At 42.2% G+C, this 19,457-nt stretch overlaps 1 protein-coding gene across 2 annotated transcripts in view; it reads right to left on the reverse strand.

Annotated features, from left to right (window-relative positions):
• The window catches only part of LOC117395616 (transcriptional repressor p66-beta), a 45,810-nt gene extending 26,353 nt beyond the window's left edge, over positions 1-19,457 (reverse strand). The window contains exon 1 of one of the 2 annotated variants that reach the window (XM_059007818.1): positions 19,304-19,457. The gene's annotated coding sequence lies outside the window, so the exon portion shown is untranslated. Of the gene's footprint in view, positions 1-11,341; positions 11,927-19,303 lie in introns of those variants that run through there. The other variant, XM_059007819.1, reaches the window with a different exon arrangement.

A 19,457-nucleotide genomic window follows, 5' to 3' on the forward strand; every position in this document is an offset into this window, starting at 1 on the left:
TGACATGAGCTAGAGAATGACATCTCTTCAGCACAGAAACAGAAGGGTCTTTAAAATCATGAAGGGTTTAGATGAAGTTAACCCGAGACACTACTTCACATTTAGCAGAGAGAGAAGAACAAGAGGGCATAATGGAAGCTGAGTAAATGTGAGTTTAGAACAGAAGGCAGGAAGCACTGTTTTACACAGAGAGTTAACATGCATGGAATAGCCTACCAGGTGAAGTAGTAGGATCTAAAACACTGGGAACGTTTAACAAAAATACTGGATTCTTAAATGAGTTCCGCCCCCCCCAGTAGTGGAGAAGGATGCTAACATGGGATGAACCTTGATGGGCTGAATGGCCTTTTCTCTTTCCCAAACTTCTCTTCTGTTCTTGAAGTGTTTGCAAAAAGGCCAATTCAACATGCTGCTTCAAAACTAGCGATGGAACAAATAATCTAATATTTGAACTGCTTTAAATGTATTCAGTGGAAAAGAACAAGCACAGATCCGTTAGAGCTGCGCCAACCCATTATTCAACCATTCAGATCGAGCGAAGAAAAAGTGAAGAAGCAGCTGCTTGGGTTTGTGTGGATCGCTGTTCTCCATGGAGTCCAAGAAAAGCAGCGATCGTCACAAACCCAAGCAGCTGTTTCTTCACTCATTTCACTCTGAATGGTATATTAGTCCGACCGACACCACTGATCCTCACCTGATTGTTCGGATCTCAAGTGCTGATACTCTCATGAACAAAATGTGTAAGTGACTGTATCAAAGACAGCAAGCCAATGCATCAATGACTGTATCAAAGACAGCAAGCCAATGCATCAATGACTGTATCAAAGACAGCAAGCCAATGCATCAATGACTGTATCAAAGACAGCAAGCCAATGCATCAATGACATCCCAAGTGTTTCTTGCCTGAAAGATCATGTGACGGGGTACCGAGTTTATTTTACAACATGGTACAATGGTAAAATTTCTGGTAGGTGCCCAGAACAAATGGGAATATAAAAATACACTTATTGTAATTTGTATATTAATAAATGTAGTTTTCCTATAAAATACATATATTTTTTTCTTAAACATTTGTTAATTCGAGAACGTTTACTTTCATAAAAAAAAAAGTGCAACCAAATGTATTAATAGAACGAAACAAAATTGCGAACGTTACCTGGAAGCATTTGTTTTCTTGTGTGGCGAATCTGCCATGAAGAATCAAACTAGGTTTATACTATTAGGAGCATACGGGGTCAATTGCAATAAACAAAAAGCAGCGGATGATCCTGTAGTTAGTACCGCAGGACTAGACTAAACTAGTGTGCTAGTTATCACCAACTGCAACGAACCAAGAACTTCCAGACAGGTGCAGATTAAAAGTGTTCCCAATTGCAACGATCTCCACATGATGACTGCTGCCCCCTAGAGGTTCCTGATATACGGTACTAAATTAAACCATCAAACTCTTTAGACTAAATAGAAGAGTTACCGTACTAACAAGTTAAAATGAGAAACCTCATTAGACATGTTTTCTGAAATAACACCATTAATAAAACCGATATCAAATATATAGAATCCAAAACATGTATCGAACATTTAGCAGCGCTTTCAAATTTTAATAAGGCAGTAAATATAATTAAATAAAACACGATAATGAAACGCTGTTATTAGTGACTCCAGGCTCGCTCAGTTATGGAGGTGGCTATTGTCTTTATTCTACGTGTCAATGGGATATTAAGCGGTCTCCTATATAAGAGTGTGCCTCATTGTTCCCATCTACATCAGTTTGATTTGTGCAAAGATGTTAGGAGATTTACTGACACGTTTTTTATGCTCGACGAGTACGCTCTGCCTGAATGATATCCAGGCATTATCAAGGTTTACAAAATCCATGCGTTACACACAGAGAACAGGAGTTTAAAAGGCGGTATTGTTTATCCAAGGTGGCAGTCAGAAGACTGATAGATCTGCTGAAACCACGTCTGCAAATTAGAGGAAGAGATGGGCATCCTATTGACCCAGCTGCACTCCAGGTTTTAATAACTGTGATTTTATGCCGCAGGATCAATCTTGGGTGTGGGGGGGGGGTCTGATTAACATGCACGAAAGCACCGTTTCCCGTGTTGTTCATCTCGAAGCTGATAGTGGCACTTCATGAAAGCTGCGTTATCATGTAGCCCAATGAAAAGGAGCAACGAGATATTTGCACCGCGTTTTATTCTACAGCTGGAATACCTGGAGTTATTGGGGCCACAGATTGCACACACACATCCGTATTGGATTTCAGAGGCAATATAAGGATCCGAGCTTCATCAACAGGCATAGCTACACATCAATCAATCGCTACATGGTGTGTGAGCATCATCTTCGAATACGTAACGTGGTGCACGATGGGCAGGCAGCACACATGATGCACGGATTAGAGAACAGCGACTGCTACTACAAATTCCAAGACTTATCACGGTGTCCTCTTGGCTGACAAAGGCTACCCTTCCAGGAGGGATCTTCACACACCAGCGCTCAATCACACATTGCCCGCGAGCTGAAATACAATAGGAGGCATAAGAAGGCAAGAGCGTGTATTGAGAGAACATTTGGAATATTAAAACAGCATTTTGTCTTTCATTAGTTTTGCGTACCACACCCATGAGAACAAGCCAAATAAATCGGTGCATGTGTGGTATTTCATAACTTGTCAATCGACTGGGATGAGCCCCCCATGCCCTGCCCAGGGAGATACCAACCAAACCCTGAGAATTTCGACACCGTTACGATGTGGACCTCGACCAGAGGAAAGGGAAGGACAGGCATTTTGAAGGACTTTAATACATCACCACTTTACAAGACATGAGTAGCCTACATTATTTTTATATCGTACATTAAACTGAATCAGCAATTGCAATAAGTCAAAGAAACTATCTCGTACAATAACTTAAAATAAATAACTGTGCATCAAAGGGAAAGTTAAAAAAATGTGTCTCAAAACCAAGACTGATTTTTATTGTCCGAGATACTAAACTCCCTTTGTGTCGCAAGTAATCGAATCTACACGATAATCTCTCTCCTCTGATTTGTAAGCTTTCTGCTTTAGCGTTATCAGTTCTTCTCATTGTGTAACTGTTGCACTAATTTCATTTTTAAATTGTGCTCTCTCTCAGACAATTCCAACGCAGGAAGGGCTCGCTGATGCGTCTGGACCTATCCTCCACCCCACCTCGCTTCTGGACTACCTCTGCCCCACCCCTCTCCCTGTCTGCACCCGTGTTCACCTCATCTAACCTGGTCTCCTCAGCTCCAAATCCCACTGGTGCCTCTTCTGGATCTGAAAACTGGATTTCCTGTATATCTGGGGCAAAGGATGGTCAGGCGCCCCGCTCAGTCGCTGTTGGCGTTGCTTTGCAACAGCATTTCTGCTCTCCAGTTTCAGGCTTTTTCACTATTTTTTTTAAATGTGACCTTGTTCCTGAACACCTTTCAGGAAACACAGCATTAAATCTGGTTGCAATTTCACTCCAGACATTTGAGCGTTGCAAAACCGCTGTGGTGTGTTTTCTACCATCTTCTGCTGTTTTGATATAATTGTTATGCACTCAAGAAATAATGTTTGTGCTCCGTCGAGTAATTCTGAGCACGAGCGCCAGCATTGCCTTCTTTGGTATGAATACAGTAAATAGAACACCTTTATATACTTGGATAACTCGATTTGCATATGTAATTATGACAGCTTTAACACTTGCTCTGATTAATGTTTTTTGTTAATAAAATTATGCAAATAAGTTTTGTATATACTACATTTTACTATATATATATATGTAACCAGGCAGGGAGGAGGTTAAAACTCTCCCTGCCAAAAAAATGTGCGTATGCACGTTTGTTTAGTTTAATTATTGCTTTATTATTAATTATCCCCTGCACCTGGCTATCATTGTAAATTAGAGCCAGGTGCAGGGCTCTTGTGTGGATAAGCCTGACTGTTTGTTTGTGTGTGTGTGTGTGTGTATATAGCGCGTCAGCGCTTTTGAAAACAATTTCCTGTATCCTGGGTCTACTTTTAAAAGGGGCAACGAACCACGGAGAGGAAGCGCCAGTTCACAATGCACACAGACACCACCCACTCGATATATCGCGGGTGTCGGGGTCCAGTACAAATCTGCTATATATCGAGGGCCGCGACATAGAGAGAGACCCATAGAAAAACAAATAGGCTAATAAATACTGTACAACCTCGTTTGATCAGGAGTGTCAGGGTCCAGCAGAAATCCTCTACCCAACCGGCTTTTTCTCATTTTTTGTATAAAAAGCAGCACACAGTTTTAATTTGTACTGCGGAGGGTAATTGCTTCTCATCAACTTAAGTCTCCAATTCATTTCATGAATCTTCCTCTCCTTTCTCAAAATGCCCAAACCGCTGCATTGAAAGAATCCATTCTCAACATAGGAGGCTTGTTGCTAGGGGGCTGACGTCACTTCCCTGTGACTTTTGCTAGTGCTTTGCTTAAGCAAGCAGATATTTCATTTGCTTTGTGTTAATTGTGCAATGCGTGTGAATATAACAGTACGATAGTAATGCTTTGTTTTTAAGTGTTCTCTATAATTTAGTTTGTAATGTGCAGTACAAAATAAAACACACACTAATTCTAAGTGAAATGGTCTATGTATAGACTGTACACATGGGGAGTCAACTCCAGGACTGCGATATATCTGAATGCGCAGTATATATATAGATTTTTTTTTTTTGTTTTTTGTTTTACAAGATCGTCCCAAAACACGAATGCGTTTTAATGGAATGACAAGGAACTCGTAGGCCTATGCAATTACTTTTTCGTATGATTACTTTTATGTTTTACATATATATATATACGACTTTAATTGTTATTTTATTTTTATTTGTTGCTAAAAACAGTTTGCTTTATCACATACATCCTTTGAACTGCGAGGAACTGGAATCAACGTGTTTGTGCGCACACGCACCTGGGGTCTTGATCCTCTGCTGCGTACTAAACCTGAGGATCAGCTGATCCCCAACTCCTTTGTTCGTTGCAATTAGAACTAACTTAATCCACAGCTAGGGATGATCCCCAGGTAAGTACTGTAACAGCTAGTCTGCAGCTTGCTACTCTTGATGCCTAACTCTGAATGTGCGTTGCAACTGACCCACTGAGTTTTGCACATCGCTGCTTGTATGCAGACAGTTTCATAAAATAAACTGCCTATCCTTCCATTAAAATTTAACTTTTTTACAATAGCAATGCCATGGGAACAGATGCATGTACAAGGGTGCTGAGCACATGCTGATTTTTCCCCATGCGGTGCATGGCTGCAGTAAAGACAGTACTCATGTCTTTACTGTAGTTTAAAAGAAAGAAGCAACACAGGTTTTTTTTTTTTGCAATTACATTCAAGTTATGTAAAACAAAAATAATCCTCTGTCAAAATGTCTAATAGTTCTACTTTTCTACAGTAATCTTACAGCGAGTTAGCGTTTTTTCAATTTAACAATTGTTTTTTTATGTTAGAAAACCAGTAATGCTTTGCCAGTGTACAAATTATCATCAAAATGAAACCATGACGTAAAGTTAAAAGCATATTGTTTAAAATCTTCCCAATGTACGCAGTGCTCACACAGACCATGTTTTACGCCTCACACAGTTCAGTGCCGCTTCATTGGGTCACGGACGAGTATTATGATTATCGAGAATTATTCATGGCGATAATTATCGTTGCAAATAAATGATCGTGATTATTGATTGTTGTTCCAACCCTAATATAAACGTAACATTATTCAGCAGGTTTCATTCGACTTCATGAAGCAAAATGTGTTCATTCTATAAAGAGGGTGATGCAAAACTAGGCAGCCTGGCTTCACTAAAGACACTTCTACACAAAGATGTACCCCTAGAGGCGTTTCAACTTTAACATGCTCCCCCCCCCATCACAATGTTTAATTCACGCCATTGAATAACCCTTTAAAAAGGTACAAGAGACGTGCGTCTCACAAATAAAAATGATTTATTTTTTAAATGAGAAGCACGATACAGGGTTCACAATGTGCTGCCGGCTGGATCTGCACTTTCCAAATCGTCGATTCCTCCTGATACTGGAGTCACTCTCAAATGTATTTGAACAAGCGCTCCATTTTTTGTCTACCTGAAGAGGTTAGAGCATCGGCCAAAACAGGTGTCCACATGACTTGCAGCAGAGGTTCATTTGATCAGCCCACAGCCTGCTAAACCACAGCTGGGTTCAGGAATCACCCTGCATTGAACCCAACACCTCTCCGTGGTGATCATGGGATTACCTCAAACACAATGCCCAAAATCAGCTGTGCTTTATAGGGCCACAGAACCAACCCCAGAGTGTACAGCAACCCGCTATCTTTCCTATGCACCACTCTCATAACACTGACCGGCTCTTTAAACTGCAAGAACAATAGGGTCTAATGACACCAGCCTACCTCCCCCTCCCCCTCCCCCTCCCAGTCCAAGCGTAGCCTTAATTAAAAGCACAACAGCTCATTGAGGCTGTTGCCATGGCAACGAGCCCCTCTATTTTTAAACTCTGCTAATCAATTCCATGTCTCTTCCCGATTGGTGCTCCCGGACCTTGGCTCATTAATAACAGTGATGTCAAAGATGCTGGGTAAGATGGAGCAAAAGCCTTCTCAACCCATTCTTTCAGTGGTTATTAGCATCGCTGGCTTCATCACTGCAGTCCCCTTCAAAAGGAGTGCCGACCAGGGCTTTAAAATAAATTCTCACCTCTTTCTAGCACTATCACTGCCCCCCATTAATTGCTAATTATTCCCACCTCTTATTCAACACTATGATGTTATTATTGAGCTCCTTTTAAAAAGGAGCGCTAATCAAAGCTTTAGAATGAATTCTTGCCTCTTATTAGCACTAACACTTTCAAGGGACCGCGGTTTCAATAATCATTTTCTTATTAGCAATATTATCATTGGTGTCCCTTTAAAAGGAGTACAAACCAAGGCTTTAAAATCCTCCAATCAGGGTCCAGCTGGGCAGACCTACCCCTCAGGGAGGCGGGACTTAAGAATCCTGAAACTCGTTTATAAAAGGAGACAGTGCTGACCGTCAAGAACAGCAAGAGATCCAGTCCAGAACAGAGCCTAAAAACCGGTTTATAATGAACATGGTCACTAGGGCTGGGGTTTTTAACAGTAAAGAATAACAGAAATGTTTCATCACAATTTGAGAAGCGGTTCACCAGATACATGCGGAAGGACTGATGTCTGTCCCCAGAATCTAATACACCCAGTAACTTAAATCATGTTAGCAAGTTTCATGACAACTGGACGAGAGGTTCTCCAGATATATGCAAGTGTGACGCACTGAGATAAAAAGTAAAGCAGCTCAATCACACAGCAAACAGGGACCAACTGCAGCCACTCTCACTGTCATGAGAACAGCATTCACAATGGGGAGTAAGAGGAAACACAGCCACTCTCACTGTCATGAGAACAGCATTCACAATGGGGAGTAAGAGGAAACACAGCCACTCTCACTGTCATGAGAACAGCATTCACAATGGGGAGTAAGAGGAAACACAGCCACTCTCACTGTCATGAGAACAGCATTCACAATGGGGAGTAAGAGGAAACACAGCCACTCTCACGGTCATGAGAACAGCATTCACAATGGGGAGTAAGAGGAAACACAGCCACTCTCACTGTCATGAGAACAGCATTCACAATGGGGAGTAAGAGGAAACACAGCCACTCTCACTGTCATGAGAACAGCATTCACAATGGGGAGTAAGAGGAAAGAGTTGCCAATGACAAGCAGAAAAGTCAACTGTAAAATCTGAATTTATTTTTAAAACTGAAGGCAAGTAAACTGTCTGTGGTCGTATCAAATAAGAATACAAGATTAATTTCTGGTAATAAATAAATAAATAAATAAATAAATAAAACCTTCATTTAAAGCAGCAGCTTATTTTAGAATTCCTCTGATGAAAAATTGTAAAGTAGTATGCTTGAATAAGAAAGCCTAGCTTCAGATCACACTGAAGAAAAAAATATCAGAAAATGCCTTTATAATATATAGCAGACCCCGATCCTGATGCAATACAGACATCTGAAATGTGTTTGCATCAGATAGAGACCTCAACCTTCAAAGTTCTGCACAGCCTATTAGTTTCAAAGCAGTGATCCACACTAGACCAGTGTTCCTTTAAGTGAAGAAGGCATGCTCTTTTACCCAGGGTGCCATGCAAGAAACCAGTCCGAGCCAGTTTATACCCTCAGGATATGGAATTCTCTTCATTTGCAGTCGTTTGTGGTCTCAGCGTTAAAGACAACCCCCCCCCCCCCCTTCCTGCACCCCCACAGAGCCAACCACCCCTCCTTCCTGCACCCCCTCAGAGCCAACCACCCCCGTAGCTCTGAGGCTGGCACCTTTTCAAAGAATTTCATACTGTACTAGAGGGTGGGGCAAAAGAAATAAAACACACACTGCTGAAAGTGTAGCCATCTGCTTTGCTGGAATCAGGAGTCTCGTTGTTTAAGTGGCTGGGCAGGGGGTGGGAACTGCGATTGCTTATTTTGGGGAAGCGCTCTCCCATTGGGTTTCATTAGTCCCCCTGTTCTTTACAGAACACCCTGCTATGATAATCCCTGTGTACACACAGCCACACTGTACTGGTGTGGCTCTCTTCTGAATGAAAGGGACCCAGGAATCAATTCATTTACACTTGTATTATCTAGCAGTGTGGCTCTAATGGTTAGAGCGGAGGGACTGGGAGGGAGGGAAGCAGTGTGGCTCTAGTGGTTAGAGCCGAGGAGGGACTAGGAGGGACTAGGAGGGAGGGAGAGAAGCAGTGTGGCTCTAGTGGTTAGAGCTCAGGGACTGGGATAAAATCGATTTAAGAGGAGAAAAAAATGAACTGGAAAGGTTTCGTGCTAGCCTCACATCGTTCAATCATTCTCATCAAGTTTTGATCCAAGCATTGACGAAGAGGTGACATTCCAATAAATATCTAGGGCAGCCAACTAGAACCGAAGAGAAGCTCCTGAACTGGCAAGCAGTAACTGCAATGCCACTCAGAATGACTTCAACTTGCACCCAAAGCACCAGTCAGACGTTGCTGTGATCAATCGGATATTGAAAGCCAGGGGCGATGGTCTCATGCGAAGCTGGGGACATGCTCCACAGTGCTGGCCCGCACCGAGAGAGACCCACGCCTGCCTTCCGCACAGCTGCTGTGCCCAGGAAATACAATGGGATGCGCAGGACTATTAGTGTTTCAGACAGACACATAGGAAAGTTTACAAACGAGAGGAGGCCATTCGGCCCATCTTGCTCGTTTGGTTGTTAGTAGCTTATTGATCCCAGAATCTCATCAAGCAGCTTCTTGAAGGATCCCCGGGTGTCAGCTTCAACAACATTACTGGGGAGTTGGTTCCAGATTCCCACAATTCTCTTTGTAAAAAAAGTGCCTCCTATTTTCTCTTCTGATAGCCCCTTTATCTAATCTCCACATTGTCAATACCTTTTAGAAATTTTGAATAGTTGAATCAGATCACCGCATAGTCTTCTTTGTTCAAGACTGAATAGATTAAATTCTTTTAGCCTGTCTGCATATGACATGCCTTTTAAACCTAGAATAATTCTGGTCGCCCTTCTTTGCACTCTTTCTAGAGAAGCAATATCCTTTTTGTAATGAGTTGACCAGAACTGAACACAATATTCAGATCTAAATTCAACACTTTTCACTATATATCCGAGCATCTTGTTGGCCTTTTTTTATAGCTTCCCCACATTGTCTAGATGAAGACATTTATCAGCATAAACTCCTAGGTCTTTTTCATAGATTCTTTCTTCAATTTCAGTATCATATTTATAATGCACATTTCTATTGTCTATTAAATGCCATTTGCCATGTGTCTGCCCAGTTCTGAATGCTGTCTAGATCATTTTGAATGACCTTTGCTGCTGCAACAGTGTTTGTCACTCTTCCTGTTTTTGTGTTGTCTGCAAATTTAACAAGTTTGCTTACTATACCAGAATCTAAATCATTAATGTAGATTAGGAATAGCAGTGGACCTAATACTGATCCCTGTGGTACACCACTGGTTACCTCGCTCCATTTTGAGGTTTCTCCTCTACTCAGTACTTTCTGTTTTCTACATGTTAATCACTCCCTAATCCTTGTGCATGCATTTCCTTGACTCCCTACTGCGTTCAGTTTGAAAATTAATCTTTTATCTGGACTTTGTCAAAAGCTTTCTGGAAATCTAAATAAACCATGTTATATGCTTTGCAATTATCCATTGTCGATGTTGCATCCTCAAAAAAATCAAGCAGTTTGGTTAGACACGATCTCCCTTTCCTAAATCCATGCTGACTGTCTCCCAGGATACTGTTCTTCTTCGTCTATGATTTTGCCATTTGTATCTCTTAGACATTTAACCTCCTCTTTGAATGTTTTCTTGCTGTTAATATTGGAAAAACATTTTGGAATTGGTTTTAGCTCCCTTAGCAATGTTCATTTCTATCTCTCTCTTGGCCTTTCTAACTTCCTTTTTGACTTGCATTTGCAGTTTCAAGTACTCTTTCTGTGTACTTTGTTTTTTTTTCTCTATTTTACTCCAATCTACTTCTGTTAGTCTCTGTTTCATACCTTCATAGTTTGCCTTTCTAAAATTGTAAACCTTAGCTTTAGTCATAACTTTGGGGGGTTTAAAAAGCACTTTAAAAAGGAGACCATGTTGTGGTCTGAGTTTGCCAATGGTTCTCTGACCTCTGTTTTAGTTATTCTGTCTTCGTTACTTGAACAGACTAAATCAAGGCATGCCTCCCCTCTAGTCGGTGCCTTGACAAATTGCATTAGGAAGCAGTCATTTGTCATTTCTACCATTTCAATTTCGTCCGTCGTGCTCCCCACCAGGTTTTTCCATTTTATATGGGGGAAGTTGAAATCCCCCATTAGTATGGCTTCTCCTTTGCTATACGCATTTCTAATGTCATTGTATAACAGATTATTTTGCTCGGCGTCTGAATTTGGCGGTCTATAGCATGCTTCTATTATTATGCCCTTTGAATTTTTGTCCATTATTCTGACCCATATTGATTTGGTGTTGTTTTCTTCATCCAGATTTAACACCTAGGCTTCAAGACTATTTCTTATGTATAGTGCTACCCCTCCGCCTCTTCTGTCCTGTCTTTCCTATATAGTGTATACCCACTAATATTATATTCGTCTCCATTACTCTCAGACAACCAAGTTTCTGCAACACCTATCACATCGTAGTTACTTGTTAGTGCAGTAGCTTCAAGTTCTAACATTTTGATTCTGAGACTTTTAGCATTTAGATAAATACATTTAATGGCTATCTTACCTGAATTGTTGCCCTTGTTTTGATGTAGTCTCCCTTCTGCTTTTTTGTTGATTTCTCCCCCCCTTCCTTTCTAGTTTAAATACTTCTGAACCTTCTCAAGGATCCTTTCTCAGAGTAGATTGGTTCCCTTTTTATTTAAGTGCAGTCTGTCCCGCCTATATAGAATGTGATCCAATGTTGAAGAAAGGTAAAGCCTTCCTGTGTGCACCACGATTTCAGCCATGCATTTAGATTTTGTATTTCCAGCTGTCCATATGGTCCTTTGCAAGGTGCCGGCAGTATCCCAGAAAATACCACAGTTTTGGTCTTGTCTTTTAATTTCCTTCCTAGCTCTCTGAATTTGTTTTGCAGGTACTTTGGTCTGTCTCTTCCAATGTTGTTTGTACCGATGTGGACGACTACTACCGGGTCGTCTCCTGTTCGTTCTAGGAGCCTGTCCACGTTCTCAGTGATGTGTGTGACAGAGGCTCCTGGAAGGCAGCACACTGTTGTAGTAAGGCGGTCCAAACTGCGAACTGAACTTGCCGTGTTTCTCACAGATGGGGGGTTGTGTTCAAGTCACTCCAGAGCAGTGTAGAGGGTGGGGGGGGGGTGGAGGGGGGGGTGAGTCTGCTGCTGCTGATCCAGACACACTCACACAGAATCACTTCCCATTTCAACAAGTCAGAGCGTGCTCACTCCGACCAGCTCTACCCAACTTCAATAATTATTATTACTACTATTGCTAGGAGGTAAAGATACACTAATGTCACTGTCTGACAACGTGATCTCCTCCCCTCCGCACTGTCCAAGATGCACCTCGTATGTAGAGTTGAAACGTCACACGGTCACATGATTTGAATGAGGAAGGCTGTTCAGTGCTGGCACTCAGGCTTCTCCAGACAAGCTCAAATTAGCTTAAAGAAAAATGATAACTTAATATTAGAGAAACGGAATTGTCTAAGTATTTGTTTCAGTGCTAATGTCTGCGTTGGGTATTGTAATTGGAGTACACTTAACTAAAAACACCAGTGCTGTGCACGAATGCAGGGCTTAGCATTTCAGGACTCAGTCTGAAAACCACATCACTCACAAACAAGTACACAGACTAACATGCACCATAACCAAACTCACACTGTAGGCTGTATGGAGAATTCAACCGGCTGTCTCTACTAAATCTATCTTAACCCATTAAGTACCAGATTTATTTCTCTTTGGCAATACAATCAGATCACAAGTTGTATTAATGGAAGTGGACACACTGCACAAGTTCAGGTGCTGCTCTTCAGTTTTAGCTGCCATAGATTTGTGTAATTTAGGCTAGATCAGCCAGTGTCTATTAGTAAGCATCATCGCCATCTACTGGTCTGCCACAATAAATCACGTTTCCTGTTTTGCTGGCAATACACTAGCTGAGCACTAGATGTCGCTGGTTTAATATAAAGACACTCGGGCTGCCTACGTTACAGGTCTGTGATGAGAACTGAAGAGCAGCTCCTGAACTCTGTCCCCCAAATACCCCTTTAAAAATAAACCAGACAATATTTGCCCATTTGGAGCAAGACATCGTTTTTCAACCAGTGGATCTGCTTCTAAGTGGGTTGCAAAGCCCAGTTTCCCAAAATAATGAACACTACCATTTTTTCCCCTGTCTCAACAGCAACGTTTTAACCTTATGCAAACCAAAATAGAGTGCTTGCAAAATAATGAGTACCGCCAATCAAATATAATTTTAATTTACACAGAGAACGAGTCAGCCGGAAATTACGTTGAGTGCAAGAAAGTGAGCGCGAGGTTCTGGAAAGCTAAAAGCAGTAAAAAAGCAAAAAGGTGTAAAGAATAGTTAAGAAATAAAGTTAAATGAAGTGTATCTAAAACAAAGGAAAATACAAATAATTAGATAAGTGAATTAAAAAAACAAACCAAAAAAGATTGTTTTTTGAAAACGCGTTGGGCCTGACCAAGAAGCTGCATCACCATCAAATTCCTTGACGGCCAGCAGAAACCAAAAGCATAGTGAAAAAGAAGATAAAGTGGTGGAACTAAACATAAATAAGACAAATCGGATCTTCAGTTGGCTTCACTTATATCGGTTCTGAAACGAACCCAAACCGCAGTGTGTCATTGCTGTGAAGTGCTTGCCAATGCAAGCATGAAACCGTCAAAACTCAAGAGGCCTCAGCACACGCTACACCCGGTGATGAAGGTAAACCTTTGGCTTACTTTGAAAGGAAATTGAAGCAGATACAACAAAAAATCTGGTTAGCTGTGCTTGTACTGTATCTCAGAGTGCTTTGAACTTCCTTTCTAGTTTCGCAGCGTACTGCTAAATGTAAGAAAGCCCACACGATAGCCGAAGAGTTGGTATTACCAACTGCTTTGGATATGTGTACCGAAGCGTTCAGAGAATCTGCTTCCAGGAAACGTAAGTGCATCCCGCTGTCGAGGGATACTGAACTCAGGAGGATAACAGACACTTCAAAAGACATGAAACAGCAACTTGTGGATTTGTAAAAGCGAGCGAGTTGTTTGCCATTCAAACAGACAGATGCAGCTGGCTGTGCAGTTTTGCTTGTGTATGACGTTACTGCTGCAATGGTGACTTAAAGAAGGATTTGCTGTTTAGTGCAGATCTCCCCAGAGTTTCAAGGTTTTGAACACTTATGGTGGAAAATGCATTGGAATGGAAGAACCGTGTGGGAGTTGCGATAGTGCTGCTGCTGTTATGGGCAGAAAGTCAGGGGTTGTTCAGCAGGTTTTGCAAGTAGCAAAAGATTCTACTTGGCACTATTGTTTTCTCCACAAAGAGGCCTTAGCATCAAAAAAATAAATAAGCCCCGAACTGCACGCTGTATTACAGACGGCTACAAACCGTGTTCACTTTATAAAAGCACACCCCCTCAATGCTCGCTGTTCTGAAGTGCCGTGCAGGGAGCTGGGAAGCGAACACGTCCACCTTTTATGGCACACCGAAGTTCACTGGGGTAAAGTGCTGCATCGTCTTTATGAGCTCCGTTTAGAGCTGCACTCATTTTTGATGGATCAAAAGTCTGATTTAGTATTTTGTTGACACAGAGCAGCTGCAAAACTTGCAAGGCCATTGAGGTAACATTTTTGAGCATAACAACAAGATCACTGCTTTAAAATAGAAAAAAGCTGAAACTATGGGAGAAGCGGGTTGCTGATGGGTGTACTGATAAGTTTCCTCTCGTGACAAACTTTTGATGACCATGAAGCCCAGGATTTCTGTCAGGTAAGAACAGAGGTTGTAAACTAGAGCTGTCAGATAAGCCTCCAAATAGCAATCGATTAATTGGGCACACAAAATATAGTCTTTCAAAATAAAATAGACCACAGAAATCACTCTCCCGTTTGAAACTTCAAAGAAGCACAAACTATATACAGTCAGTTTTCTTCAGTGTGCACAATTTTTTTGTTTACATTGAATATACTTACAAAGCATTTTCAAAACTGATTCGCTGGTAGGATGGGACCAGCAAATCAGATGCTAGTTAACACTTAAGCAGGAAAAGAAGAGCACGCCCACCGCCTGTCTGGAAGAAATACTGTAAATAGCAAGGCAAGGGCGTTCGGTGCAGTTTCATTGATAAACTTAAATAATGTTATTAACTATGCGCGTTACAAAAATGTATTCAAAGCGATTATCCAGTATTTATCTGGCTGTATGTAACGAAGACTGGAATCAAATGAAAAATTGATTTTCGATTTAATCGTAGCAGCCTTGTTGTAAACCACCTCTCTGCTCTCACAGTTCAATCTGACGATGTTTGATGTAGGCCCTGGCGATCCTATATCAAACACTGAGTGGATTCGACACCCTTTTACTACGGAGATAGAGAGATGACCTGCCTCGTGACTGAAAACGAGCTCACAGAACTCTCTCGAGATGGATCTTTGAAAAGGAAATTTGTGGAGGTTTCTGTGTCGCAATTTTGGATCCTGGTTACATGTGAATATCCCAATATTGAGCTGAAAGCCAAGCGTTTGCTGCCGTTTACAACAACGTAGTTTGTTGAAAGTGGAGCTTCGTATAGGGGATGATCTCAGAGTTAGCATCTCACACATAACACCTTGCTGGAGAAACCTTACAGAGGGCAAGCAGCACAGATCGCACATTAGAGTCGTTTTTCATAATTTAATTACGTTGTAGAATTTGTAAAATGTACTGTTTGGTTTATTTATTTATGTACGTATAACATCTACATAAAATTATTTTACTTTAATAAAAATGTCTATGGCTTTGTTTTTACTGGGTGGGTCACAGCTTCAGTAGAAAAATACAAAAGAGGGTATCTGAAAAAAAAAGGTTGAGACCGCTGTAGTAAGAAGCAGTGAGAATGACTAACACCATAAAAAGGTAGTTTTAAAAAAAATAAGAACATGTAATTTGAAGCTGCAGAGTTGTGCGGATCTCCCAGCTCCCTGGAACAATGGGCTCCTGTGTGTGAGAATCTGGAAGCAATCAGAACCTCCTCAGACACTGAAGCCTGCCCTGACCCTGGCTTGCGCTGCGCAGAAGCACTAGGGTTCAAACGGTTACCATTTCACAAGCTCTAGGGCTCTCCTTACACAAATAAATACCAATTTTGAAACCAGAGAAAAATAAAAAAAAAAAGCTCATTGTAGCTCACAACATTTCCTTGCATTTTCCGCGGCGTGCTCATTCAGAGACCTGTCTCAAATATTACGTCTTCATTTTAAAACATGCAACAGTAGGTTAAGCAAAGCCTTGCTTTCAGATAGTCCTGCGCTTCCTAGGTCACCTGGAGCGTGAAACTGTCCCCACCCCCTTCAGGGTCCTCTTTCCTGTCAGTAACCAATCATCTGCTTCCCCTAATGATTGACAGGCTCTGCTGCTTGACCCAGCAGGTGAAATGACCCAGGAAGTGCAGGTGTGAGGGACTTCCTGGAAGGCCTTGTGGTACCTTTTAAAATGAAAGCCCGTTGGTGACGTTTCTCAGAACTGCACACCCCTGGGTATGTACAGCGAGTGGAAGGCTGGGTCTGTACAGCGAGTGGCACGCTGGATCTGTACAGCGAGTGGCAGGCTGGATCTGTACAGCGAGTAGCACGCTGGGTCTGTACAGCGAGTAGCACGCTGGGTCTGTACAGCGAGTGGCACGCTGGGTCTGTACAGCGAGTGGCACGCTGGATCTGTACAGCGAGTGGCACGCTGGGTCTGTACAGCGAGTGGCACGCTGGGTCTGTACAGCGAGTGGCACGCTGGATCTCTACAGCGAGTAGCACGCTGGGTCTGTACAGCGAGTAGCACGCTGGGTCTGTACAGCGAGTGGCACGCTGGGTCTGTACAGCGAGTGGCACGCTGGATCTGTACAGCGAGTGGCACGCTGGGTCTGTACAGCGAGTGGCACGCTGGATCATTGATCTCCTTATATATCTGCATGAAAACCTCTGGGTGTGAGAATTTCAATTTTCCAGTCGGTAATCAGCGATATAGAAACAATAGGCACTCGTGTGAAAATGTCAGACCACTTTGTGTTTTAATCTGGCATCTTAAACAACTTTCTAAAAATCTCATGCATTTTACCATTGGTGGCAGAGTTCTTTGTCTCTTACTATTTTAAATGAATTGTGTTAGACAATCACCACTTTGTCTATTCAGTTCCAGTGGTTCGATTTCCTGTGCACAGCAAATCTAAACTACAGAAGCAATGGGGTTCCAATGCACTTGCACACTACTGTATGTTTCCTGCAATAGAGACTTCCTGAGAGTAAGGGGAGCCGCACAGATACAACACGCTGCAGACAGTTCCCACGATCGTGCTTTACACTGCAGTACTTTGTGTTTGCCATTGCCACAGTCTAGCTTTCTGTGCGCTCTTAATACCACAGGCTTTGTTGACAGTCCAGTTTGCTGACACAAACCTGCTGTAGCCAAGAGCATTCCAGCAATTGCCAACATGACTTCATTTTAAGTTGATTCACAAACCCAGCCGAATCACACCTTTTTATTTTACCCTTGTATTCTTTTTTTTTTTTTTTTTTTAACTCATTCAATTTGTACTTTGAAATTGTGTAAAAAAAAAAAAAACAGCTTCTATTTAAGCAGCTAACAAACTTCTTACATGTTGAATCCAAGCTATTCTTTTAAGGGTGAAAACCCACTTTCATTCTTCAATGGCATTTAAATTGTTATTATTATTATTTATTTCTTAGCAGACGCCCTTATCCAGGGCGACTTACAATTGTTACAAGATATCACATTATTTTTTACATGCAATTACCCATTTAAACAGTTGGGTTTTTACTGGAGCAATTTAGGTAAAGTACCTTGCTCAAGGGTACAGCAGCAGTGTCCCCCCACCTGGGATTGAACCCACAACCCTCCGGTCAAGAGTCCAGAGCCCTAACCACTACTCCACACTGCTGCCCGTGCTAAATGAATCAATGAAGTGAATCAGGCAGTCTACTCCGATAGAACACATTGTATTGCAGGACCAGCGCTGGGTAGGAATCCTATTGTTGTCTGCAGCAGTACTCAATCTCAGAGGATCGATACCGCAATGTATCAGTACAGTCAATACCACAGTCACCAGGGACCCACTGGAAACCAGCTTCATCAAAAAAGGATGAAAACAGCAAGAAAAACTCCCCACTGTAAAGAGCACACTTCATTGGGCACGGGGCTCCTTAAAGAAAACAGGGAAAATAATTGGATTTGGCATAGAGGCGGAATAGCTCCATTCATCATCACCCCCCCCCTCCCCTTCCTAAGTGGAAGAGTGGTCCCTCCCGTCCTGGGCAGACTTGAGGTGTGCACCCCTTGGGGCAAGGTAGGGAAGCTCGTGTTGCCACACTGCTGTTGCCATGGCTGCTCCTGGGATAAATTTATTGGCCGACAGGGTTCGCTGACCCCTTAGTTTTTAATAGGCATACAAGGCGGTGTAAATAATACATATTGCCCCCCCAAGTAATGAAAACTATAATAATAATAATACTTCAGACACAGGAATCCATTGCCAACCAGGACTCAAACCGCACTCAGCCCATTTCAATGTAGGGAAACGGATTTAGAAACCAACACTGTACATTTAATCTAACACTACCAGGCACATTACAAAAACAAACAATACTATCACTCCCAACTGACGCGTTTTGAAGCAATACAGGCCCCAACTGTATAACTACGACAGTGTGCCACGCATCTGCTAATTACACATCAGCTTTCCTTTAATACGTGGGCATCAACATAGGATACGTACTCAACATTTTATTTATCATACGTTTTGTTCCAAATAATGTTTTTTTATGCACTATATCGTTGGCGGTCCCGTTAGTTTAAATCCATCCATGCAATTACTAGTACAGCATACGCGTTTAGCATTAGACGAAAAGGGGGAAAAAACACAGGGGGGGGAGGGGGGGGGGGGGGACACTTATTCATCTACGTGTATAACTGATGATTCTAATCTAATTCCCATCAACACCAGTTAAAACAGCTCAGAATTGCCTACATACTTAGCTGTCATACAATCTTTCAGAAGCAGCCCCTTGTTTTGCTTTCCCCAGAGACTTTTCTGTTGAATTATTTTATTGCAGTCGACAGTGTTATTGTTGAATAAGGCTGCTGTGTGTCTGGAGACGCAGACTCCGGGACTGCCCCCCGAAACGCGAGCCGAACAATGAGACGCATTTTTGCTTCTAGTAAACCAAGGATTTATTTTCCGGTAGACGCCGGAACCGCACAACGCTTTCGACAACGAGTCTCCGCTAAAACCGGCTGCAATGCATCTGAGAACAACCGGAGACCAATTGCTCTTTTTTATAGATGCTGATGCAAATATGGCAAGTCTTTTATCCATGTCACCAGCGACTGCAAATTGGCATGTAGTTATGTTTAGTGGACGGGGTAGCTATTACGAAACACTAAGCCGCTTTGAATCCGTTTTTCCGCAAATTCCCCCCTTTATAACTAGGCCGCAATTCGATCCCCGGACTCACCTGAGTGTCGTTCCTTCAGGTTCCACTAGCTCTGGCTTCGGTCTCTGATCCTGAAGCGCAGCCGCAGCTTGACACGACCAGCCCCGGCACCGGCAGGCAACACAAAGCCGCTGATTGGGCCGCGGTGATCGCTCATCTCCAGACCCGTGCCCAG

This window comes from Acipenser ruthenus, chromosome 35 (assembly GCF_902713425.1).
Source record: "Acipenser ruthenus chromosome 35, fAciRut3.2 maternal haplotype, whole genome shotgun sequence".
Classification (NCBI taxonomy): Eukaryota; Metazoa; Chordata; class Actinopteri; order Acipenseriformes; family Acipenseridae; genus Acipenser; species Acipenser ruthenus.